At 37.4% G+C, this 27,691-nt stretch overlaps 1 protein-coding gene across 4 annotated transcripts in view; it reads right to left on the bottom strand.

Annotated features, from left to right (window-relative positions):
- Positions 1–27,691, bottom strand: part of DGKH (diacylglycerol kinase eta) — a 187,294-nt gene that overhangs the window by 151,541 nt on the left and 8,062 nt on the right. The window lies entirely within an intron of this gene.

Raw genomic sequence — 27,691 nt, 5'->3', positions numbered from 1 at the left:
GATTATTACACTTTCAAACACCACTGGTACATTTAACGTCAACTTAACACATTGCAGAAAAATGACCTACTGCGGGAAAAACTTCAAAAGAGACAGACAGCAAGTTGAAGCTCACTTTTACACCTCATCTCATTTAAACCTCAGCAAAGTGATCTACTTATCTCGATTTTAAAATTAGAAAAGTGAGTCTTGAGGTGTTACCTAACTCACTGACTATCATACAACTAGTAAGTGTAAGAGGCAATAGGGTCTGGATGCCTTGAAAACTCAAGCAATATCTCAGGGCACCTGGGCGGCTCAGCCGGTTAAGCATCTGATTCCAGCTGAGGTCATGATCTCAGGGTTAGTAAGTTTGAGCCCCATGTCGGGCTCTCTGCTGACAGCTCAGAGCCTGGAGCCTGCTTCAGATTCTGTGTTTTCCTCTCTCTCTGGCCCTCCCCTGCTCATGTTCTGTCTTTCTGTCTCTCTCTCTCTCTCTCAAAAATAAACATTTAAAAAATTAAAAAAAAAAAACTCAAAAACTCAAGCAATATCCATCACCAAGCATTGCTGATCTATTGCTCGATGTGAAACAAGGCACCAGGTACAATTCCTTGCAAGCTTGACCTCTACATTCAAATATTCAGTTTTATTTTTCCAAAACTTGCTCTGTTAAATCAAATCATGCATTTATTAGAAGTTTTGAGGTATTACTCAACACTAGAAAGCTACGCCAGATGGTGAGTAGTTAAAATGTAGATGTGTTTTATTAATCTTTGTAATTCTAGTACATACATTGTAGTATGATGTATATTCAAGATGTTAGGGGAAGAGTGGATGGATGGATTCTGGACAGCAAAGCAACCTGTTTTGAAACATTGTCTGAGTTAGGAATTACACAAATATGTTACAGCACATATGCCAAAGTAGGGCAAAGATGCCTTATTTTTTTTTTTTCCTTTCCATACTGTGGATTGTTTCAAGTGTCATCTTAATAGTTATTTTAATATGTCATGACACATAGTTTACAAATATTTCCTTTGTTTAATTTATTCAAAGGAGAAAGGAAAAATAAAATGTAGTGTCCTTCACAACTGATTTTTGAGTGGGATATCTGAACTTTTACCATCCTCGGGATAGAGTATTGGTAAATGTGGTGATTTTACTGAAAGCATGAAACTGTACGAATAACAGGGTTTAATCATGGCAAAAATCATACTCTGAAAGATTACTTAATATGTCTACATTACGCTTTAAAAAAAACACACATAACTCAGTAACAATTTTCTACGTCCAAACCACAAAAACGCAAATAAACTAGCACCCTTCAACTGTGACTGTTTTCTACTATGTACCTTAAGACCATAATGACTATAATGAAAATTCTTTACTTCAAAAACATGTATAAGATCATAATAAGAGCATGAACTTTGTAAATTTTCTGATTAGTTTTCCCTGTTGTAGACAGCCTAACAAAAACGTCATGGTAATTTCTGGGAGAACTCCTGAAACGAGCTGTGTGAATTCAATGGACACACGCAAAAATGTGTTTGAAAACGAGGGTAACAAAGTATTGATAGAGCAGAGTACTAAGAGGAAAAGCCATCGTGCAGTTCAAGCTTGCTAGGACACAGTTCTTCTCTGCCGCCTGACTTCTGTTACTTATGCTTCAAGACTCAGTTCAATAGGACCTCCCAGAAGTCTTTCACATCTGCCCACGAGTGCCATGTCTGCTTCTGCTACTGCATGCATCCATTACCATGTACGTTTGTATACAAGGCTGTCTGCCCACCCATCTCCTACAAGAAGGGACTGCATTCTACTAATTTTATATCTCTAGCACAGAATGAACCCTTAATAAATGGCAACGAAAAAAAGGTATTAATATGCTGCATCCCCAGCTATATAAAATACTGAGTGTCTACCCGGCAGGACACGGTTCTAAATTTGAGTTACTCCCACCACACAAATATCAAAGAGAAGGCTGAATATTACCACCATGACTAAAATATATAAAAGAGTTTCTCAAGACTGGGACTACTCCCTTATTCATTCAACAAAGACTTTTTAGGCAACAACTTTGTAAGAGGCATTGTTCTAGGTACCAGAGATACAGCAGGGAAAAAACCAAATATCCCTGCCCCTGCGGAGTTTCTATTGCACTGTTTAGAAGATGGACAGTAGACAAATAAATTACTATGTAGGCATTAGATGGTGATCAGTGATGAGGGGAAAAGTAGAGAAGGGAAGAAATTGAAGCATGCCAGCCTGGTGGCGGGGAGCTGCAGGGGAGGGCAGGTCTCACTGGAGTGACATCTGAGGGGAGGGAGGGAATCTGATTAGTTAAAGATACCTTTTCCTGTGTTTAAAAATTCACTGGTTAAAAACACTATGTTCTATAAGTTGCTGAAATAAACAAAACTCCAATAGACACTGTTCTATCTACCGTTTTGTAATGACATTTCACTATCCAGTAAATTTAGAAACTATTTTCAAATAGAACTAATGAGATGCCATCGTCTGATGACAATGGGCAGATCTATGTTTCTTTGCAAGCTAAACTTTTTTTTCTTGACCATCACAGAGTAAATGTTGTTTTTAGATGCTGATTTTAATTTAAACATCAAACTTGCTATGGTACATTATTTTTTTCCTTTAATAGTAAAATAATAAATGACCTCTATTGAGTACCAGTTATGTTCCAGCCACTGTTCTGAATACTCATATTATCTAATTTAAATCCTCACCCAACTCTATGAGGTAGGCACTACTATTTTCCCAATTTCACAGGTGAGTCTGCTTTAGAGAGATTAAGTAACTTTCCCAAAGTCACTTAGACAGTAAGTCAGACAACTGAGATTTAAAACCAGGCCTTTCTCAAAAACAAAGTCCATGTTCTTAACCACAACATGCTACTGCCTCAAAGGTAAGCACAATTGTGTTACATCAGCATTTCAGCATACCTGCTTATTAATTCTTTAAATATAGATTAATATGGAAAGAGACCTCATAACAAAAGGTTTTCTTACAATCCAGACATTAATTAGTATGAACTCCCAGAAGCAGAGTACAGCCCCTATTTTTAAAGACCAGTTTGGGAATCTATTACATAAACTCAGTGAATGGGGATCCCAGAAGAGTCATTATGACAGGGAAAAGGAAATAAGTGTAACTGATAAAAACAAAAGTAAACCACATCCTTCTGTCTCTAAGAATATCTCTAGTCTCAGAGTTGTTCCTTTCAAGTTAAACCAACACAGAAGCAAGAAATGTATTATTAATTGTTGGATCAATTGTAGCAATAATTAATAATTAACCCAAAGATTAAGACCTAATGTAAGCTGTTGGTGTTCACACACACAATGGTGTCTTCTTGTCATTTCAAACTTTTATGATCTTTCTGTAATAAAAAGCCATTTTTCTATCACATGAACAGATGATCTCAAAGTCAAATATGTTTGGTGTAGGAAAAATGGATCATTATAATGAAATGAGTAATTCTGTGTTCTACCATCAAAGTTCTTTTTTTAAGTGTACTGAAAATTAAAACATAAACTAGTTTCTCTTCCGTCAGAACGGATTTTTTGGTATACTATTCTGATTTGATGGGTTCCGAGGTGACTGGTTTCAGCTCAAACACTGGCTCCGCTTTCATGAATAATAAAAAGTATTGAAAAGTTTCTGATAACTCTTTTCTCCTGAGGAATAAAAATAAGAAACTCAATGAAGTTAAACTTTTTAATAGATGTTTTCTTGTAGAATCATTTCCTAAATTGGATTTCATAGACCGTTTTAGTCTTCTTTGAAAAGAAAAACTTAGAAATGAATGATACTTTTCCTTTGAAATGGTTTAATATATAGTTGATTACTGTTATTTGCAGTAGTTATGCTCTGTAAAGCTGCTGTGGGAACAGCAAATGATAGCAATAAGCCAAAGAGATCTTGAAAAAGAAGAACAAACCCGGAGGTAACACACTCCCTGTTCCAAGCTATATTACAAAGCTATAGCAAGCAAAACAGTATGGTACTGGCATAAAAACAGACACAGGTCAGTGGCACAGAAATGAGCTTAGAAGTAAAACCCATACATATACTGTCAATTAATTTACCAAAAAGGAGCCATGAATATATGCTGAGGAAAGGGCAGCCTCTTCAATAAACGGTGTGGGAAAAACTGGACAGCCATATGTGAAAAAATGAAACTGGACCATACATAAAAATTAACTCAAAATGGATTAAAGACTTGAATGTAAGACCTGAAACTTTAAAATTCCCAGAAGAAAACTCCCTGGCAGTAAGCTCATTGTCATCGGTCTTGGTGATTTTGGGGGGTCTAAAACCAAAAACAAAGGCAACAGAAGTAAAAATGACCAAGTGGGACTACACCAAACTAAAACGTTTCTGCACAGCAAAGGAAGTCATCAACAAAATGAAAAGGCAGAAAAATGAAAAATGAAAACGGGAAAATATTTGCAAATCATATGTCTGATAATGGGTTAATATACAAAATATATAAAGAACTCATATAACTCAATAGCAAAACCAACAAACAAACAATCTAATTTAAAAATGGACAGAAGCGGCACCTGGGGGGCTCAGTCAGTTAAGCGGCTGACTCTTGATTTTGACTCAGGTCATGATCTCACAGTTTGTGAGTTCGAGACTTGCGTTGGGCTCTGTGCTGACAGTGTGGAGCCTGCTTCAGATTCTTCTGTCTCCCTCTCTCTGTGCCCCTACCCCACTGGCGTGCATGTGCTCTCTTCTCTGTCAAAAATATATAAATAATCATTTAAAAATTAAAAATGGATAGAAGGCCTAAATTGACATTTTTCCAAATAAGAAATACAGATGGGCAAACAGGTACATGAAAAGGTGCTCAACATCACAAGCCATCAGGAAAATGCAAATTAAAACCACAATGAGATATTATCTCATAGCTGTGAGAAAAGCTATTATCAAAAAGACAGGAAATAAATAACATTTTTGGCGAAAATGTGATGGGAATGTAACATGGTGTAAAATACTATGGAAGTTCCTCAAAAAAAAAAAAAAAAATAGAACTATCATGTGACCCAGCATTTGCCCTTCTTGGTGTTCATCTGGAGAGAATGAAAACATTAAGTCAAAAAGATACATACACCCCTCACCCCCATATTCATTGCAGCATTACTTACAACAGCAAAGACATGGAAACAACCTAAGTGTCCATCAATGGATGAACAGATAAAGATGTGATGTATGTACACACAATGCAATATTATTCAGCCATAAAGAAAGAAATGTTGCCATTTGTGACAACATGGATGGAACTTGAGGGCATAATGCTAAATGAAATGTCAGAGAAACACACATACCATGTGATCTCATTTATATGTGCAGCCTAAAAAAACAACAAAAACCCAAGCTCACAGATACAGAGAACAAACAGATGGGTGCCAGAGGCTGGGGGTTGAGAATAAAATGAGTAAAAGGGCTCAAAAGGCACAAAATTCCAGTTATAAAATAAGTAAGTCATGGGGATACAATGTACAGCTCGGTGACTGTAGTTAACAATACTATGTTGCATATTTGAAATGTGCTATGAGGATAAATATTAAAAGTCCTCGACACAAGAATAAAATTTGTAACTATGTGTGGTGATGGATGTTAAGTAGACTTATTGCGGTGATCATTTTGCAATATATACAAATATTGAACCATTATGCTGTACATCTAAGATTACCATACTTTATGTCCCTATACCTCAATAAATTTTTTTAAATAAAACAAAATTTAATAGAACAACAAAAAGACATCTCAAAACTCAAACGAAAAAGTCTCTGTGAACACTGAGTTAGTGAATACTGAACCATAGCTCCTAGGGGAAATGCAGGGCTAAGTTCCTGTGAGCCTTTCCATCAACTGATCAATACCTAGCCCTGTTTTCTGCCCTCTTTAGTATTTATTGTTGATCCATTAACATTGCACTCATAGCCAACAGCACTTTAACTCACACTTCAAGGAAACTTACCTAACACACCTATTTTTTCCATAAGGAACATGCAGCCTTCCTGATTTCAGGAACTCTAAACAGCATTTCAGCACTAAGCTTGGGGCCAGTTTTGAACAGCAAGATCACCAACAGAAAGCACAAAAATGTGGAAAATGTCTCACTAAGTAGATCACAAAAAGGTCACTTGTTTACTGTATGGGAAGGCAGATTGGCACCTGGATCGACCCCGACTGGTGACATGCCCATGCAGCAACTCAAATTTCCCCCCACTCTACACATGTCCACAAATGACCACAAAAGCATTGCAAGTATTTGGAGTAACAAATACATTTTAGTGAGTAGGCAAATTAGCAAATACAGAATCCATGAATGATGAGGATCCACTATATATACAATGTTAAGCATATGCATGTAGTGTTGTTTGCTATGTGAAAAACTGTACTAAATGTTGTGCTGCGTTACATGATAACATCGGCAAGTTGTACTAAAAATTGCTGGACATCTGAAGGTATGACTTCTAACCTCACAATGATGCAAAAGCAGCATTTCACTATTTGTCATTGGATGTGTGTCATCACTGGCTTGGGCCATATATTTTGTCCAATAATGTCAAAATGAATTTCAATGCATCCAAAAAATTTCTAGTAGATGTGCTTATATTGTTTCAGGGGCTGAAAGAACAGAATTTTCCACAAAAGAGGTACACTTTATCAAAAAAGTTCCTATTCTGTATTCTGTCAAAACATTATAATTTACTAAAAAATTTTTTGTTCAAGTAAGTTTTAGAAACGCTACCAATAGTCAAGTCTTTTTATTATCAGATTTTTAAAAGTTAATATTTAATTTAGGGGCACCTGGATGGCTCAGTCAGTTAAGTGTCTGACTTCAGCTCAGGTCACAATCTCACGGTTCACAAGTTCGAGCCCCACGTCAGACTGTCTGCTGACAGCTCAGAGCCTGAAGCCTGCTTCAGATTCTGTGTCTCCCTCTCTCTGCCCCTTCCCCACTTGCATTCTGTCTCTCTCTTTCAAAAATAAATAAACATTAAAAAATTAAAAAGTTAATATTTATTAAAGAAACAAATTAAAAACCTAAGTCATTCTGAAGGCAAGTTCAGCTTATAAGCCATATTATTCTATTTACAAATCTGGCAAATTTTAATATCTTGTTTTAGGAACTACTGATTTTATTATCAATATTTGACCTTTTGCTTATTATAAAAATTAGGTTATGCAGACTTTCAGCTTCTAATATCTCAATAATATCTTTATAATAATCATACCAATAAATATGGAGCACACCAGTAGGAATTTTTTTGTTTTTGCTTTTACAGAAATTATAAATTACTGAATTGTTATTCAATTATCCCTTTATATAGACAGAGAAATTAATGCATGCTGCTAGGTGATAATACCATCTATCTTTGATTATTCCTACAGAAATATTTAATCCATCTCTATAAATACGAAGTATTATGCCACCTAATTATCAGATGTTTTATTAATACAAACTGAGTGGTATTTGAATTCCTTTGGTGTATAAGAATTCAAGATTTCTCTTTGCATTTTTCTGTAATGAGGTACATCCAAATTTAAAACCTAAAGGTTTTTCTTATTACAAAAGCAAACAGGTAAACTGTAAAACAGAATTGAAAATAGAAATAAATAAAAACCCTCAGCAAAGTAGGTTTAGAGGGAACTATACCTCAACATAATAAAGGTCATGTATGAAAGACTCACAGCTAGCATCCTTAATGGGGAAAAACTAAGAGCTTTTCCTCTAAGGTCAGGAACAAGACAAGGATGTCCATTCTTGCCACTTTTATTTAGCATGATACTGTTAGTCCTAGTCATAGCAATCAGACAACAAAAAGAAATAAAAGAATCTAACTTGGTAAGAAAGAAGTAAAACTTGAACTATTTGCAGATGACATGATACTCTATATAGAAAACCTGAAAAACTCCACCAAAATACTGCTAGAACTGATCAATGAATTTGGTGCAGTCGCACAATACAAAATCAATGTACGGAAATCTGTTGCATTTCTATACATCAATAATTAAGCAGCAGAAAGAGAAAATAAGAGAACAATCTCATTTATAATTGCACCAAAAATATTCAGATACCTAGGAATAAACATAACCGAAGAGGTAAAAGACTTGTAGTCTGAGAACTGTAAAACACTGATGAAAGAAATTGAAAATGACACAAAGAAATGGAAAGACATTCCATGCTCATGGATTGGAATAACAAATATTGTTAAATGTCTATACTACCAAAGCAATCTACAGGTGTAAAGTCATCCCTACCAAAATATCAACAGCATTTTTCATAGAACGAGAACAAACAATCCTAAAATTTATATGGAACCACAAAAGACCCTGCCTGAATAGCCAAAGCAATCTTGAATGAGAAAAGTAAAGCTGGAGGCATCACAATTCTGGACTTCAAGTTATACTACAAAGCTATAGTGATCAAAACACTGGTACTGGCAAAAAAAAAATAGACACCTACATCAATAGAACAGAACAGAAAACCCAGATATGAACCCACAACTATATGGTCAATTAATCTTCAACAAAACAGTAAAGAATATCCAGTGAGAAAAAGACAGTCTCTTCAACAAATGCTTTTGGGAAAAATGGACAGCAACATGCATAAGAATGAAACTGAACCACTTTCTTACATCATACACAAAAGTAAATTCAAACTGCATTAAAGACCTAAATGTGAGACCAGAAATCATAAAAATCTTAGAAGAGAACACAGGCAGTAACTTCTTTGACACTGGCCGCAGCAACTTCTTTCTAGGTATGTCTCCTGAGGCAAGGGAAACAAAAGCGCATAAATAAACTATTGGGACTGCATCAAAATAAAAAGCTTCTTCCCAGCAAAGGAAACAATCAACAAAACTAAAAGACAACTGAAGGAATGGCAGAAGTGATATACCCGATGAAGGGTTAGTATCCAAAATATATAAAGAACTTACACAACTCAACACCAAAAAAACCCCAAATGATCCAATTAAAAACGAGGCAGAAGACATGAACAGACATTCCTGCCAAGAAGACATACGGATGGCCAAAAAACACATGAAAAGATGCTCATCATCACTTATCATCAAGGAAATGCAAATCAAAACTACAATGACATATCACCTCACATCTGTCAGAATGGCTAAAATCAACAACACAAGAAACAACAGCTGTTGGCAAGGATGTGGAGAAAGGGAAACTCTCCTATAGTGTTGGTGGGGATGCAAACTGGTGCTGCCATTATGGAAAACAGCATGGAGGTGTCTCAAAAATTAAAAATAGAATTACCTTAAGATCCAGCAATCCCACTACACGGCATTTACCCAAATAATACAAGAACACTAATTCAAAGGGATATATGCACCCCTATGTTTATAGCAGCATAATTTACAATTGCCAAGATATGGAAGCAGCTCATGTCCATCAATTGATGAATGGATAAAGAAGATGTGATATATATATATATATATATATATACACACACACACACACACACACACATATACATACATATATATATAATAGAATATTACTCAGCAATAAAAAAGAATGAAATCTTTTCATTTGCAATGATGTGATGGAGCTAGAAAGTATAATGCTAAGCAAAATACATCAGAAAAAAGACAAATACCGTATGATTTTGCTCATCCATAGGATTTAAGAAACAAAACAAACAAGCAGAGGGAAAAATTAAGAGAGAGACAAATTAAGAAACAGACTTAATTGCAAAGAACAAACTGATGAGTTGAACAGGTGATGGGGATTAAGGAGTGCACTTGTCGAGATGAGCACAGGATGATGTGTGGAAGTGATGAATTACTATATTGTACACTTGCAACTAATATAACACTGTATGTTAACTAACTGGAATTAAAATAAAACCTTAAAAAAAGAAAATAGAAGTAAATAGCAAACACCCATAATTCCATAACACAGTGGGAAACCACTACATCTTTGGTATCTCCTTTTGTGGGGCTCCAAGTCTACACATGGTGTTACAATCTCCTTTTCATATATTGTGAGTACCTTCCATGTCAGCATGGTAACAAATAGTAATTTGCTCCTCTGTCTACTCTCATAGCACTTATTGAACATCTACAGCCTGCCAGTTACTGTGTACCTGATGGATTTTTTTTGATATGGATATAGCATAATTAATTTAACCAACTCTTTATTTTTGGACATTTTTATCATAAACAATGAATAAGAAATGATCTTTCTGGTTAAATATTGAATAGGTTTGAGAAATTATTTGCCTTGCTACTTGGTTTATGGTGAGTTTCAATATGTCAGGATTCAACAAGCTTTTACTTCCTATTTTCTTCCTTAGTGTCACATTTTAAAATTCTTGCCAAAAAAAAAAGAAAGAAAGAAAGAAAGAAAGAAAGAAAGAAAGAAAGAAAGAAAGAAAATTCTTTCCAACCCTGAAACTATATAATTACTTATCTATATTTATTCTAGTACTTTTATGATTCATTTATTACAAATGTGATCTTTAACCTATCCAGAAAGTATGTAGTTCATGGTGTGAGGTAGGGATTGGGCTTCCAATTTTTTTTAACTAAATGGTGAGCCAGTTGCCTTAAGAGGAATTACTAAGTAAACCATTTTTCCCCACTGATTTGAAATATTATTGTATTGTGAGATATATTCTTATATATTTATGGACAAGTTTCTGAACTTTTTATTCCGTTCCATTTATCTCTCAATTTACTCCCATATCAGAGCCACATTCGTTGTTTTTGTAGCTTTGTGCTAAGTTCAATTACATCTGATGGGCTAAGGCCCTTTTGTTATTCTTCCTTTTCAGTATGTAACTCGGTACTATTTTATGACCTTGCAGATCATTTTAGTAAGTCAGCCAAAATTCGGATAGCAAATGTATTTGTAATTGTGTAAAATTTACAGACAAACTGAGTAAAACTTAATAAATAGCATTTGTCCAAATTCTTTCTGTCCTTCAGCAAAGTTTCACTGTTTTCTTGATGTTTTCATTTTTTGTGATGTTCTGCACATTGCTTAAGCTTACTTTTCATTTTCATCTCACTAAAAAAAATTTTATAATATTACTTGAGTTTATAGCAGATCATTCCTATGAAGCATACTTATAATTGGTTTTAATTACGGTAAAATGCACTTAACATAAAACTTATCATCTTAATCATGTTTAAGTATACAGTTCATTGGCATTAACTACATTCACATGGCTGTGCAACCATCACCACCATCCATTCACAGAACACTTTTCACCTGGCAAAACTGAAACTCTGTCCCCATTAAACACTAACTCCCCATTCCCCAACTTCCCCCAGCCTCTGGCAACCAACATTCTACTTTGTCATTGTTAATTTGGCTACTCCAGGTACCTCATGTAAGTGGAGTCATAAGTCCTTTTGCGGCTGCTTTATTTCACCCGGCGTTACAGCCTCAAAGTTCATCCATGTTGCAGCATGTGTCAGAATTTTTTTCCTTTTTCCGGCTGAATAAACTCCTCTTGCAGATATATACACCATGATTTGTTTTTTCAGCCACTCGTCAATGGGACATGTGAGTCACTTTTTCTTTTTGGCTCTTGTGAATAATGCTGCTATGAACAGGGGTGTACAACTGCTTTATAATTTAAACAGGTTATATATCATGTGCTCATATTGTGTAGATGGCTAATGAAAGTGTACATCAAGTTCCCAGGCCTTATCAGCCTGTAGGTATACAAGAGGTCACAGTGAGGACAATAACCCACACTTCGCTGGCTGTTTCTCTTACTTGTTCATATAGAACCCCAGTCCTCCTCTTTCATATAAATATTTCCCAGGGAATGTCTCCTGTATGTTCACAGTTTCCCTTGACAGGAAAGTCAGCACATGTGATTTCCCCTGTTCATTCCAGCTTCTCAACTACACCACACACACTGGGCCCTGAAGGTAATAATGTCATAGAATGAGTATTTTCCTGTCCCCTCATTATATCCACTCTCGTGTTCCTTAACAAAAGAGAATGAAGGTGCCCATCCAAAACAGAACACTCCTCTTTAAGAACAGGAGGGGAAGGATCACGAATGCTTGAATGGTAATAACTTAGGATTGTTGTGCTATGTATAGATGAATGGACGATGAGAAGATTCAACAGGAGATAGCTGAATCTCCTTCAACATTGTTCCCTTCCTACTGTGGAACCTTCGCTAGATCTATGATAATGGCTCTGGCCCCTTATCAACTCACAGAAAGGTTTATAATTACACAGCTTTGATTCTGGCCTGCCAAAGGCTGGATACGAATGGGGATTTTTCACTATGACCAAAGGTTTCACCAGCACCTCACTCACTTGTCCTTCTGAGTGCAAAGGTACCTCCGGAAAGAGTGCCCTTCACCTCGAGATTCTTGACGATGTGGCCAACATTTGCTAGCACTTACTGTGCACCAGGCACTGAACTAAGGACTTTATCTCTTCAATCCTCACCAGACCCTTAATGAGAACTTACAGACAAGGAAACAAACACTTAGCTTAACCAATAAATACTGGAACTAGGGCTCACGAGTTACTTAATGCATGTTAAGGTTTCATTTGTATGTTTTTTAAAAATTCCAACCCCAATCCATTTATTTCTTCAAGGAACTGTTTTCATGTTCTAAGTAAAATATTCTTTGTATTTGACTATTGAAGGGACCCCAATTATGCATACATGATCCAGAGATTTCCCCAGCAAAACCTATTATGAAGGCATCCATAAAGCATATTTAAAATAATTAAAACTGCATAGCTTTTTTTTTTAGTAGACTTTCTTTTCTTTTTCTTTCTTCTTTTTTAATTTGAGTGACTAAAATGAAATTCTTTGCAATGGTTTTCTCTTCTAACTTTCCGTAGCTGCTTGGTCCCATAGTTACTTCTTAAGATGTCTCAAGTGCTCATTCTTTACCCAGCATGAATTCCAGAACTTGTCATTGGAATCTCTCCCTTATATCCACCCTCAATCTCCCTGTCCCCTCTTGTTCTGCCATACTTACTTAACCAAACCACAACCCTGGTTTACCTTAGTTCTCTACTTACTCTGTGCCTACAGCCATGCTGCTGAACTTGGTCCCATGGCCAGGCTGACGGTGCTTACCTTAAACTCATGGTCACTTGCCTCAGGTGTGCCTGAAATGCCACCTGATATTCACACTGCATTTCTCTACTCCATTCCCTTTTCCACTCTCCTATTCAAGTATTTCACACCTTCTCCTCTCTCCCCAGATCTCCAAGATCCTCTCCATGCCCCCCCCCTCCCCGGTCTTATTCTGAGCTGAGGATCTAGATTCTTACTCCACAAAGAAAGCTGCAAAAAAATCAGAAAAGAACTTCCAGAAGTGCCTACTCCTGCATCTACTGCAAACTCTGGATAAATAATCCAGCTCCCAGGAAAGGTCAGCCTTTCACAAGACCCCATCCTGCCCCACATATTGGTGAGGGGTGCATCTATATCCCTCAGTGACCCCCACATGGAAGACTGACAGATACATTTCCTTGGGACCTAGGGAAAAAAATTCTGACAATAAAATTTGTAAATAATCTTGTTGCTTTGGCTGCCAGGAAGTTTGGGGTCAAATTTACAACTCATCTTTAATAATAGATAGACTAGATAGATGAAAGAAAGAAAGAAAGAAAGAAAGAAAGAAAGAAAGAAAGAAAGAAAGAAAGAAAGAACACAGACCCGGGGCGCCTGGGTGGCTCAGTCGGTTAAGCGTCCGACTTCGGCTCAGGTCATGATCTCACGGTCCGTGAGTTCAAGCCCCGCATCGGCTCTGTGCTGACGGCTCAGAGCCTGGAGCCTGCTTCTGATTCTGTGTCTCCCTCTCTCTCTGACCCTCCCCCATTCATGCTCTGTCTCTCTCTGTCTGAAAAATAAATAAACTTAAAAAAAAAAAAAAAAAAAGAACACAGACCCTACTTTATAGATTAACCTACTAACATCCATGGTCTCTTAGTCCTGTCTATATTTTACCCAAGCTTGACACACAATGTTGAATGTAAACCACTTGAAATATTTTCAGAAATGTTGGGAAATAATAGTACATAAAAAGAAATCAGGCAGAGAAGTGGGAAGAAAGGAGCATTTCAGGTAGATGGAATATCATGGGAAAACACTTGGAGGTACAACAGTACCTGCCTTTCTTTGGGAACAGAGAAGAATATGGCATGATCGGTCACAGGATGACAGTGACAGGAAACACAACTGTAAGAACATGGCACTGACTCCGCCTGGTAGACTCTGACACCAGATATCACTTCATTCAGATCTCTGTTCAAAATCACTTCATCAAAGAGAGAATCCCTCCTGTACCTAGTCAACCAAAATACGTTCCACACACACATATACACATACACCGCCCCTCACTTTCTCTGCCTTTACCCTGTCTTATTTTCCTCTATTGTGCTTATGAACATCTGACACATGTTTGTATATATATGTATTAACTTCTCCCTCAATAGTGATCTAGAAAGCAGGGTTTTTTTTATATTATTTTATTATTCCAGCACCTACAGTGGTACTCAATAAATACTCGTTAAATGAACAGAAAAGTAGTTTACCATCAAATTGAGAAAGACCTACTAAGCCCTGCAAAGAAATTTAGAACATATTCCACTAGTAACGGGCAATGTCTAAGAGTTCATGTAAAATGTTCCCTCTTACAAAGATAACTCTGGCAGTGCACCAGAGAGGAAATCCATTGCAAACATCCAAATGATGAGTTTTGTAGGTCAAATGAAGTTAGGGTAAGTGGCAATGGAAATACAAAGGAAGGGATGGATTCACAACAGACACACGCAGCAGACAGCATATCACAATAGTTAAGCCAGGCACCAGAAAGGTCACTGGACAGCGATGTGACTTTGGGCAAGCTACTTATCAAATTCTTGGTCTCTTCACTTCTAAAATGAGTATGCTAGTTGTACCTACCGACTTGACAGTTTTTGTTATAAAGATTATATGAATAATGTATGGAAAAAAAAAAACAGAATTGACCACATTTGGTGGCTGCTCCATCCGCACGCCTAGCACTCTGCCCAGCCAGAATGCATACGTGCTGATGAGTTAATGAAAATGATTAGCAAGATAAAAAGTCCAAGTTAGCTACAAGGCAAATCCTGTAAGAGAGAAAAGTAGTGAAGCAAAAAGTACTCAGTAGGTGGGGAGACTATGTACATACCTGTTCAGTTTGAGAATATCGAGGCTGAGAAGGCAATGGGGACCCACTATATTAGGCACTGGTAGGCAAAGGAAATAGAGGTCCAGGTCTCAGAGGGTGGAGAAAGACTGCTACAGCTGGTAGCTGAAGTCTAATCTAATCGATCGCATTAACTAAGACAGAGGCAAACAGACTTAGAATAAGAATCCTAGGAAACAAAAACATTTAGCATTAGTGAAATGAGTTGGGGCTGGAGACTGACAGGCTGTAAAAAGGTAATAAGAAAGATAAGAGAAATTTAAACGTTGAAAACAAAAGAGGAAGATGCGAGAAAAATGGTCAACATTGTCAAAATTGGTATGAATATGGCAGAGTGACAACTAAAAAGAGACCACAAGACTTTAGCAATTAGGTTGTTAGTAACCTTTGCAAAAGTTTTCATGAAGTGGTTGGGGCAAAAGCCAGATTATATGGACTGAGGAGTAAATAGGAGTTGAGGAGACGGGGAAGGTGTAGGGAAGATCATTTCAGGATAAAGTAGATTTGGCCACAAAATCACCTAAAAGCCTACCTGGCCAATTATTTCCACTACCACCTCTAAGTGATCACTCATGAAAGTATTTTTTCGTAAGACTCTTGTAACATACATTACTCTAGAAACAAGGGTGACCCTAGCTAAAATCATCAAGTAGAGTAAGCCTATCTTCGTTACTCTTTTGCAACATGAGTTTTCGCCTGCCCAAAGGTAGCTACCCTTTCATGGTAGCAAAGACATTTGATTTTTAATGACAGAATAATGGCCTATAAAATTATAGTCATTTTATCAAGTCTTTAGAATAGTCAGCAATGAACAGTAATCTATATACCCTACTGATTAAGTTATGCAGAATATATATGTATCATGAATAACTGAGTTATCAGAATTTTATACCAATTTTTTAAAATAATTATAAAAATCAGGGATACAACAGCATACTGTGTATTTCTTTAACCTTCATTACTCACCTACCACCCTATGAGCAGAAATCACTATATCCATTTGGCATGCCAGAAAGCTGGAGTTCACAGAGATGAAGTATATTGGTAAGAGTATGCTAACTAATGTAGCAAACCATGCCCAAATCTCAGACACTTAACACAGTAAAGGTCTATTTCCGTCTTGTGTCACAATCCAATGTGACCAGTGAGGTTTGGGAGCAGGAACACAGATGCTTTGGTCCATGAAGTCATTCAGGGATCCAAGCTCTTCCCATTAAATTATATACACCTAGCTGGCAGGTGAGAGTAGGGACAAAACAGAGAGAGTCCCATAAAAGGCTTTGGAGGCCAAATAACAAACATCACTCACACCCATATTCCACTGGCCTGAACTCAGTTACATAACCCCACCATTTCCACCAAGGGGAAATGAAGTCCAATGATGGGCCAGGAAGAACAAGAGAAACACAAATACTGATGAGCACAGCGTTCTCTGTCACATTAAGTGACATGACTAAGGTCACCTAATAGTACCTGAAAGAGCCAAGATGCAAACCCAACTCTGCGAACCCCTGAAAGGAATCTTGCTATTCTATGCTTCTTAATAAGATTCATTTCGTTGACCCACCCTCAATTTTAGCACCTCTCCAAATGACCACGACAGTGATGGGTTATAGCGTGTGTGTGTATTTTTTCATCTATATTTGTTGCCTGTCCTGCATTTCTCCTTACAGATCAATGGTGTTAGTCTTCCAAGAGGTGTATAGCCAGATATAAAATTTGGGGGGCCCTCTGAAGTCCATCCATGCTATGGAATGCATGAACCCCAGGCTAAGAACTCTTCTCTATAGTACCACCTGACTTTTGACATTGTTAACTTACTTCTAACTTTCTACCTGCTTCCCTCTAACTTCAACCACCCCCAACTTCAGTCCCACTGACCTCTTCCTCCTCGCAGCTTCTGTCTCTTGGCCTTCACAGCTGCTGTTCCTTCTGCCTACACTGCTTTTCCCTCAGAGGTCTACATGGTTCATTCCCTCAAGATCTTTGCTCAGATGTTACCTTTTCAGGAAGCTCTTCCCCTCTCCTCCTCCCCCACCCATACTTTTCCACTATAGTACTTCTCACCTGCTACTATGCTACTCATTTTACATATTTATGAGATCATAACCTTTCCTGGCATTAAATTGTGAGCTCCATGAAGGCACAGGTTTTTGTCTATTTTGTTTATTGCTCAATCCCTGGCACCTATGAGAGTGCTTGGAACAACATAAATATCTTTTTGAATGAACTGGGGGGCAACAAAGGACTAAAAAAGAGAAGGAACACACAGGTAGATGTATGGTGTTGGAAGTGTTCTGGTTCTTTTTTTTTTTTTTTTTTTTTTTTTTTTTTAATTTTTTTTTCAACGTTTATTTATTTTTGGGACAGAGAGAGACATAGCATGAACGGGGGAGGGGCAGAGAGAGAGGGAGACACAGAATCGGAAACAGGCTCCAGGCTCTGAGCTATCAGCCCAGAGCCCGACGCGGGGCTCGAACTCACGGACCGCGAGATCGTGACCTGGCTGAAGTCGGACGCTTAACCGACTGCGCCACCCAGGCGCCCCGGAAGTGTTCTGGTTCTTAAACTGGAATCACAGGTGCTCATTTTATCATTCTGCTTTGCAAACTACAGAGATATATTTATATATATATGACACGTATATAACATACTCATACACTATTTTAATTGTACACATTATGTTCATATAACATACATAACATATATTAACATATGTAAACATATATAAAATACATTTATTGTATATTAATTACATATAACATTATTTTGATGTTATAATTTTAAAGTACTGTATGAGTTTGTACAAACAATCCTACTCAAAACAGTGTGCCCGCTCAGGTATATGCCCTGGCAGCCTTTCTTATCTAAGTAAAATAGGCAGATAGAGAAAATGGCCCCTCAAATGTCATTTTCATTCCTTAGCTAGTTAAAAATAAATTTTACTCATATTTTTTCCTCACCTATGTTTTAATAGGCCATGTGGAAAATTACCTTATATAATTCTTTTTAGTGCTGTATCATGACCTTTTAAAATAGCATCTTACCTTATGGAAGTGAAACTAAGAGCTGTCTTTGAGAACCTGTTTGGAAATTTAGATACCTAAAAGCATTTCTTCTAAATTAGCCCTTCCAAAGATGTTTTCAAACATGTTTGTTTGAAATCTAGCTTTATTTGGTCCCTTAAATGCTGATCATGATTTTGCTAACAGTAATTAAAATCCGTATAAGTTTCAGATTTCAGCGGAAATATTTTCTTCAGAAATTTACTTTTCAAACATAGGCTCCAAACATGTCACTGAAACCATGGGATTCAAATGCAGAGAGACATTAAAAAATCTAGCACCTTGGTGAGAGATATGCTTACAGACTAAACAAATTGATAAAGGGCAGAGCAGGGAGGAGGAGGAAGGGGCAGGGAGAGGGGAAGTAGGGCTGGGAGGGGGAAGAGGGAGGGGAGAAGAGACGTTGAGACCGCCTGCCTGGTACATCCGTGCCTGTACCCTGTGGAGGTAAGGCTCCAAAACCCAAACCCAAACCCAAGATGCTCACGAAACTCCTGAAAACAGGCATTTGGAACATTGTGTCCACTGTGCCAGGGAATATGGTGCAGTAGTTGGAAGTCTTGCTTTTGAGTTCCAGCCTGCCCTTTTACTCAGCACATACTAAACTGAGCCTCAGTTGAATCATTTGTAAAATTTTAGATAATTTCACACAACTGTTAAGTAAACTCATGCTTATTCAGTTAATAAAACTGCTCTGTAAAAAATCAAATGTTAAGTAGAAAGGTATTTTAAAATTTCTGACACAAATGCCCCAAGCCTGTACAAAAAGATTCAGTATAGTAAATTACATCCTGGTGGTTTGAAAAAGTCCTGGTACTCAAATGGCACAGTGAGAAGGTTAGAAATCCCAGCTCTGCACATGATAAAGTTGATCATATTTCTTTGGTATAAAACAAGAGCCTAATAGTCTTCCAAATATCCTCATAACAAAAAGCAAAGTGGGGGGAGGATTATTACCATGTATGTTCATTGGGAAAAAATAAACGACTACCTAAAGCAGAAACAACATGCACTGAATCCTAAATTAAGGCTATTATCAATAATGGTTATTGACCATTTTAAGCCAGTTAAAGTAAAAAACACAAATGTGTTTCAAGTAACTGAATATTCATAGAGAAATATACTTGATACCCAGAAAAACCACACAAATTTGCCAAGGGAAAATTATGTGCTAACATGTTATGGCCTTTCTCAAAGGTCTATTCTTAGATATAAAACAAATGCTCTTTAATTAAAACCTTTGCTTATAAGCACATTTCCTGAGTAAGTAAAGTCTAACAAATCCAATACGAGTGAAACACTGTACCCTGGAAACAGAGAGGAGCCCCGGGTGGCTGACAATAGTCATTTCATATAACCTTTTGTCATCCCTACCACAACAGCAAACATGCAACCTTAAACTAAGTGAAAGCTTTCTAAATTTAGACACTTTCAAATAAGGTATCTTAAGTTATATGTAAAGGTTTAGTAAATTATTTATTATGCCTCTTATCTTTAATAATGGAATACCATGTTTAACTTGTAATCAAAATGGAAAGAAAGCTGTTATACCATATATTACTGTACCAAGACTCAGAGTTTCCAGTCTATATTTAGTTCACATTAAAATGGAAGCAAAGACGCAAACCAAGCTAAAAATAAAATGTTCTACAAAGATGAGATTTTTAAATGGATTGAAATCTAGCTTTATTTGGTCCCTTAAGTGCTGATCGCATCTAGCAGCACCTTAACTTTGCAGTGCTTTGCAAACCTAACTATACCATTTTCCATCACCTAGAATAGGGGTCAGAAAACGTTGGCCCACATGCCAAATCTATGGGTCATTTCCTTCCGGCCACCTGATTTTGTACAGCCTATAAGCTAAGAAGGTTTTTACAAGTTTAAATGGCTTTTTTTTATTAAATGCTTATTTATTTTTGAGAGAGAGAGAAAGACAGAGTGCAAGCAGGGGGAGGGGCGGGGAGAGAGGGAGACACAGAATCCAAAGCAGGCTCCAGGCTCTGAGCTGTCAGCACAGACCCCAATGTGGGGCTCAAACTCATGAACCGTGAGATCATGACCTGAGCCAAAGTCAGACACTCAACCTACTGAGCCACTCAGGTGCCCCTAAATGGCTTTTTTTTTTAATAAAGAAGAAGAGGATGAAGCGTATTTCTTAATACCTGAAAATTATAAGAAATTCAAATTTCAGTGTCCTTAAAGTTTTACTGGACGTCACCACACTTATTCATTTAAGTATTGTCTATGGCTGCTTTTACACTAAAACAGTAGAGTTGAATAATTTTAACACAGACTTTATGGCCCACAAAGCTCAAAACTTTACTATTTGGACCTCTCCAGAAAAAGTTTGCCAATTTTTGCCCTAGATGAATGTTAATTATTCTTATTATTCAAGACATATTCCTGCTCATTATCCAGCAAAATGTTAAAGTTCTTACTTGCTTTTCATATCATATTGAGTTTCTGAGCTATAAACCTGTCAATATTACTTTATTCTCATTTCTTAACAATCTTCTAGCCATATTTCTATTTCTCATCATATTTGGATCATTACCGAGCCCAGTGATTCCACTCAGAACTGTGGGCAAAAGTTTTAAGTAATATTTTCTAATCTATTCTGTCTCGGTTTCAAATGTTAGATATGAGCCATCATGGCCCACTAATGGGCCACCACCTACAATTTGAAAAATGCTAAGTAAGTCTTCCCTAGACTATTCTAAATACAGTTATGGTGAAAGATAATGTTTTAATTGCACAAATTGTATCTCATAAAGCTGTGAAAAATACAAATTAATACTTCCATGTATGGCCTTACCATCAAGGTACAAGAATTTATTTATATATCCTTCATGTTAAAGTAAAACCAAGGTACTAACTGATGATTGTAGTGACTATTTTCTTAACGTGCTTAAAGACATGTCTGAATGCAGGTATAGTGTTGCAAAGTTCTGAATATGTTTCCAGTGGTTAGGTAGGTTTTACCTAAATTTAAATACCCATAAATATTCCATATTAACTGTAAGAAGACATAGAAATATCGGAGAAATGAGAGCACAATAAATCTACCTAACTAGGAGATATTTTTGACACATGAAGCTTCAAGAGCTTGGCTGAGATGACTCATTGTCAGAAAAAGTCATTGACTACAGTATTGGCACAAAAACAGACACATAGACCAATGGAATAGAATAGAGAACCCAGAACTGGACCCACAAATGTACGGCCAACTAATCTTTGACAAAGCAGAAAAGAATATCCAATGGAATAAAGACAGTCTCTTTAGAAAATGGTGCTGGGAGGGGCGCCTGGGTGGCGCAGTCGGTTAAGCGTCCGACTTCAGCCAGGTCACGATCTCGCGGTCCGTGAGTTTGAGCCCCGCGTCCGGCTCTGGGCTGATGGCTCGGAGCCTGGAGCCTGCTTCCGATTCTGTGTCTCCCTCTCTCTCTCTGCCCCTCCCCCGTTCATGCTCTGTCTCTCTCTGTCCCAAAAAAAATAAATAAAAAAAAAAAAAAAAAGAAAAAAAAAAAAGAAAATGGTGCTGGGAGAACTGGACGGCAACATGCAGAAGAATGAAACTGGACCACTTTCTTCCACCATACATAAAAATAAACTCAAAATGGATGAAAGACATAAATGTGAGACAGGAAACCATCAAATCCTAGAGGAGAAAACAGGCAACAACCTCTTTGACCTCAGCTGCAGCAATTTCTTACTCGACCCATCTCCAAAGGCAAGGGAATTAAAAGCAAAAATGAACTGCTGGGACCCCATCAAGATAAAGAGCTTCTGCACTGCAAAGGAAACAATCAGCAAAACTAAAAGGCAACCGACAGAATGGGAAAAGATATTTGCAAATGACATATCAGAGAAAGAGTTAGTATCCAAAATCTATAAAGAACTTAACACCTGAAAAACAAATAATCCACTGAAGAAATGGGCAGAAGACATGAATAGATACTTTTCCAAAGAAGACATCCAGATGGCCAAAGGCACATGAAAAGATGCTCAACATCACACATCATCAGGGAAATACAAATCAAAACCACACTAAGATACCACCCCACACCTGTCAGAATGGCTAAAATTAACAAGTCAGGAAACAACAGATGCTGGCAAGGATGTGAAGAAATGGGAACCCTCTTGCACTGTTGGTGGGAATGCAAACTGGTGCAGCCGCTCTGGAAACCAGTGTGGAGGTTCCTCAAAAAATTAAAAATAGTACTACCCTATGACCCAGCAATAGCACTACTAGGAATTTATCCGAAGGATAAAGAGTGCTGATACACAAGAGTGCTGATACATAGGGACACATGTACCCCAATGTTTATAGCAGTACTTTCAACAATAGCCAAATTATGGAAAGAACCTAAATGTCCATCAACTGATGAATGGATAAAGATACGGTTTATATATACAATGGAATACTATTTGGCAATGAGAAAGAATGAAATCCTGCCGTTTGCAGCAACGTGTCTAGGACTGGAGGGTATCGTGCTAAGTGAGATAAGTCAGTCAGAGAAAGACAGATACCATATGTTTTCACTCATATGTGGAACTTGAGAAACTTCACAGAAGACCATGGGGGAAGGGAAGGGGGGTAAAATAGTTACAAACAGAGAGGGAGGGAAGCAAACCATAAGAGACTCTTAAATACAGACAACAAACTGAGGGTTGATATGGGGGACCGGGGAGAGGGTGATGGGCATTGAGGAGGGCACTTGTTGGGATGAACACTGGGTGTTGTATGTAAGCAATGAATCATGGGAATCTACTCCCAAAGCCAAGGGCACATTGTATACACTGTATGCTAGCCAACCTGACAATAAACCATTTTTTTAAAAATTAAGTGAGATGAATGTATTGGAAATTTCTATATGTATGCTATCCATAAAGTTAACATTACTTGGATCTCTTGGAGAAAAAAAAGAAAAAGAAAAAGTCATTGAGATGGTTCATTTGTTGATACCATGTGGCTTATGATGGTTCAACAATCTTAGCCTACAAATCTGACCAAGGTTCCTCCAGCGATTCCCTGTATTCATGGGCCACAGTATTCACTGGCCAACAAAAAGCAAATGAAGCTTTTTCCACATTCATGTTCAAAACCAAGTTGGTCTGAGTTCATATTAGTGTTGTTTCAGAATGTCTCTTTCTCAATAAATACATGTGAAATCCTCTGTAACAGTAAACCTGAATGTAAAATCAACCTCCTCCTTAAGACAGAACTAAGGATTAGGAATAACGGCCAAGAGTAACGAGATAGGAAGAGATAGGATGAATTATAGCTCCTGGTTTTCCCACGTCAGCACCACTTTCACTTTTGTACAGTAAGGATTTTTTTTTCCTTTGGGGAAATCGAAGCAGCCATAAAATTTTCTAGAGTTTAGCACCTGGGCAGCCAGATTAAACTACCTGAAATTCTACTTAGCTGAAACAGAGATAGATAAAAAGGAAAAAAGAGACAGAGAGAGAGAGAGAGAGAGAGAGAGAGAGAGAGAGAGAAATAGTACACACCAAGGACAAAGAAACAGGAATAAAATGAAAAGAGGAACAAAGATGTGGGGCAGGTACTAAAATGTGCATGAGAATTTTATTATTAAACCACACTAATTTTAAAAGCATGCTAGTTTTATTCTTTACTTTAAAAGTCATTATATCTACTGCAAATAAACCCCGAGATTAGTGTTGTCCTAAAATAACCCGTATTTCCTTCCATAGAGAAGTGGGTAATTAAATGATGATCTATCATGTTAGGTTGAACCACATGAAATTTCCCACATTCAACCTGTATTTTCCAGCTTTACTGAGATATAATTGACAAACAAAATTATATATACTTAAAGTATACAATGTGTTAATTTGACCTACACATTGTGAAATAATTACTACACTTAGATCAATCAACATATCCAGCACCTCACATAGTTAATGTGTGTGTTTGTGTGTTAAGAATGCTTAAGATCTATTCTCAGCAAATTTCAAGGATACATGACAGTATTATTAACTGTAGTCGCTATGCTGAACATAAGAACTTACTCATCCTATAAATGAAAGTTTGTAGCCTGTCTCTAACATTTCCCCATCTGCCCCACCTCCCAGCCCCTGGCAACCCACCATTCTACTCTTGACCATTTTTGACCTACTGACATAGCAAATTCTCTTAGTTCAACCTAATATCATGGAATACTTTCCCAACACTAGGAAGAATGAGGTAGATGTATACACGCCATTAGGGAAATGATCATGTTATAGCTCCAAACAAGACACAGCATGTGTACGGAATGTTCCCGTTTGTACTTTTTGAAAGAAACATATGTATATTCATAGACATTTTCTGGAAGCCCACCAAGAAAAATGTCAACAATTGCCTCTGAGATGGGAGACTACAAGGTCTGGAGGAAGAGGGAGATTACTTGTCCCTGGATACCCTCCCATCACTGAATGTCCTCTCACATTGTTAAATATCTTATTATATGTATGTATTACTTGTTTCAATTAAAGAAAAACCTGGAGACTTTCCAAGTGCCACAATTAATTTGAGATTATTCAAATTATTTAAAACATTAACCAGTATTTACAACAAAGAACACTTTGAATAAAGTAATTACTTTAGTGGCCTTTTTGACCCCAAACCTAAACTAACCAAACAGCTTTATGCTCATTAAGGCTCTTAAAGGAAACTGGGGCGCCTGGGTGGCGCAGTCGGTTAAGCGTCCGACTTCAGCCAGGTCACGATCTCGCGGTCCGTGAGTTCGAGCCCCGCGTCAGGCTCTGGGCTGATGGCTCAGAGCCTGGAGCCTGTTTCCGATTCTGTATCTCCCTCTCTCTCTGCCCCTCCCCCGTTCATGCTCTGTCTCTCTCTGTCCCAAAAATAAATAAAAAAACGTTGAAAAAAAAAAAAAGGAAACTAAGTACTCTGTTTTCACAATAATATCCATATATATGAAGCGTTATATGCAAGTGTATAATATATACATTATTCATTTAAGTTATTCATTTAAGAAATATTTTTTTGATTTCTAGGTACAACTCACTCTGCTGTAGGCCTTCTGTATATCTACGTACAAATGTTTTATAAAGAGACAGCATATATATGCATACACATGAATATATGTGTATATGTGCATAGGGATGTGTACATGGACCACACACACCATCCTGGGCTGCTATTCCTCCAGGATCAAAGATGCCACTAATAACCATAACCTGTCAGCTCTAATGGTCCCTTGATGCATCAATCGTATGTATGAGCAAGAACAGCTTTCTGTCTTAAAAACCACCAGGCCTTGGGCTAGTCCTGGCCTCCTTTTCCTCCAGACTGTCCCATCTTGCATATCTGTGGAGGTAATCAAGCAAGTATAGTCTTTTTCTAAAAGATTTTTCCCTTAACTCTTAGCTGGGTCATAATTGAAGACTGGGCACCACTATTCAATTTAGCAGTTCTCATTCTATGAATCCCCTCACTGCACTAGCTCTCTTCCTTGAGAATCAGTACTGTGTGATAAAGAGATACAACTAATGAAATCTGTAGCACATATGAACAGTCTGGATTGCCTGTGGGGGCAGGGAGAGAAGTTGAGGCTCACTGGTGTCAAGAGTTTTAGGCCTGGATCTCAGGTGTTCAGATACAAAAAGGCTGATGAACTCACATGCATTTGTATGAGTTAGTATAAAATACAGAATTTCTGAAATTTAAGAAATGTTTCTTGGGAAATTTAAGAAATATTTCATTTAGTGATCACTATGTATAATCATGAGAAAAAAATATGTGCGAAATATTTTTATTAGAAAGTTAAATGGAAACCCAGTAATAAGTATGCTTTTTGAAATTATTCTTAGTCTCGAACACATGCTTTACCCCCAATCACAGAGAATATAACATTTGAAGAGTATAATCTTAGCTATTACCATGAATTCACGACACCTACAAATTTTAGTTTTACTCCCCCCCCAAATTTTTAATTAACTTTACTCAACACAAGTTAGAGCCATAAATTTTCTTTCAAACAGTATAAATTCACCAGCTAATTTTAATATAAGTTTGCATGGAATTTTAACCACTTCATATGAATCTATAAAATATACCATTTTTTAAACCTGCTGAGTTGCCATTAGTAACACGGTTTTATGAACTTTTTTTTTTTTAAACAAGATTTAAAATGTTAAAGGCACTGCTAGAAAGTCCCTATCTTCTTTAGGCTTAATCTTCAAAAAATACATGAAACTCCATATCCTTAGGTTATCATAAATTCTATAAAGAATATCACTATTAAAATGAATTACAAGATGTGCAGATTTAAAAAAAATGACCAAAGTGGGGCACCTGGGTGGCTCAGTCGGTTAAGCATCTGACTTGAGCTTAGGTCATGATCTCCTGGTTGGGAGTTCTAGCCCCCCATGAGGCTCTGTGCTGACAGCTCAGAGCCTGGAGCCTGCTTGGGATTCTGTGTCTCCCTCTCTCCCTCTCTCTACTCCTCCCTCACTCATGCTTTCTCTCTCTGTCTCTCAAAAATAAATGAACATTGGGGCGCCTGGGTGGCGCAGTCGGTTAAGCGTCCGACTTCAGCCAGGTCACGATCTCGCGGTCCGTGAGTTCGAGCCCCGCGTCAGGCTCTGGGCTGATGGCTCAGAGCCTGGAGCCTGTTTCCGATTCTGTGTCTCCCTCTCTCTCTGCCCCTCCCCCGTTCATGCTCTGTCTCTCTCTGTCCCAAAAATAAATAAACGTTAAAAAAAAAAAAAAAAAAAAAAAAAAAAAAAAAAAATAAATGAACATTAAAAAAAAAAAAAATGACCGAAGCAATCTTTGACTCTTTGCTAAGTGCATCTTGCTAACACTTGTGTGTGCTTACACATACTTATTTTAGAAAATAAGGAGGCAGGCTAATAAAAGCACGATTCCACAGACCTACAATAAAAGTTCTATTCTCATATAGGGGTCCACTGACCTTAGGAAACAAATTCTCATAAAAATAACTACATAGTGAATTAACTTTTGCAAATTTATTTTTTTAATGTTTTATTTATTTTTGAGAGAGAGACACAGAGAGTGAGCAGGGGAGGGGCAGAGAGAGAGAGGCACAGAATCCGAAGCAGGCTCCAGGCTTTGAACTGTCAGCACAGAGCCCCATGCGGGGCTAGAACTCAGGAACCGCAAGATCAGGACCTGAGCCCAGTCAGAAGCTTAACCAACTGAGCCACCAGGCACCCTGCAAATTTATTTTTAAAGAGAGCACACAACTCCCGTGATTTGATTGGTTCTCTTTTCAAATACCTCATTAAAATCCAACCAGGGATAATCGTTAAAGTAAGCCTTTTAAAGTACAATGAAAACTTAAAAATATAAATAATCCTTCAGTGATAAGCATTTGCTATGTATATGCTTAAGATATAATTAAAACAAATCAACTTTGTTGATTT

This window comes from Puma concolor, chromosome A1 (assembly GCF_028749965.1).
Source record: "Puma concolor isolate L17-30 chromosome A1, mPumCon1.1.hap2, whole genome shotgun sequence".
NCBI lineage: Eukaryota > Metazoa > Chordata > Mammalia > Carnivora > Felidae > Puma > Puma concolor.
This window is presented reverse-complemented; position numbering and strand designations above follow the sequence as displayed.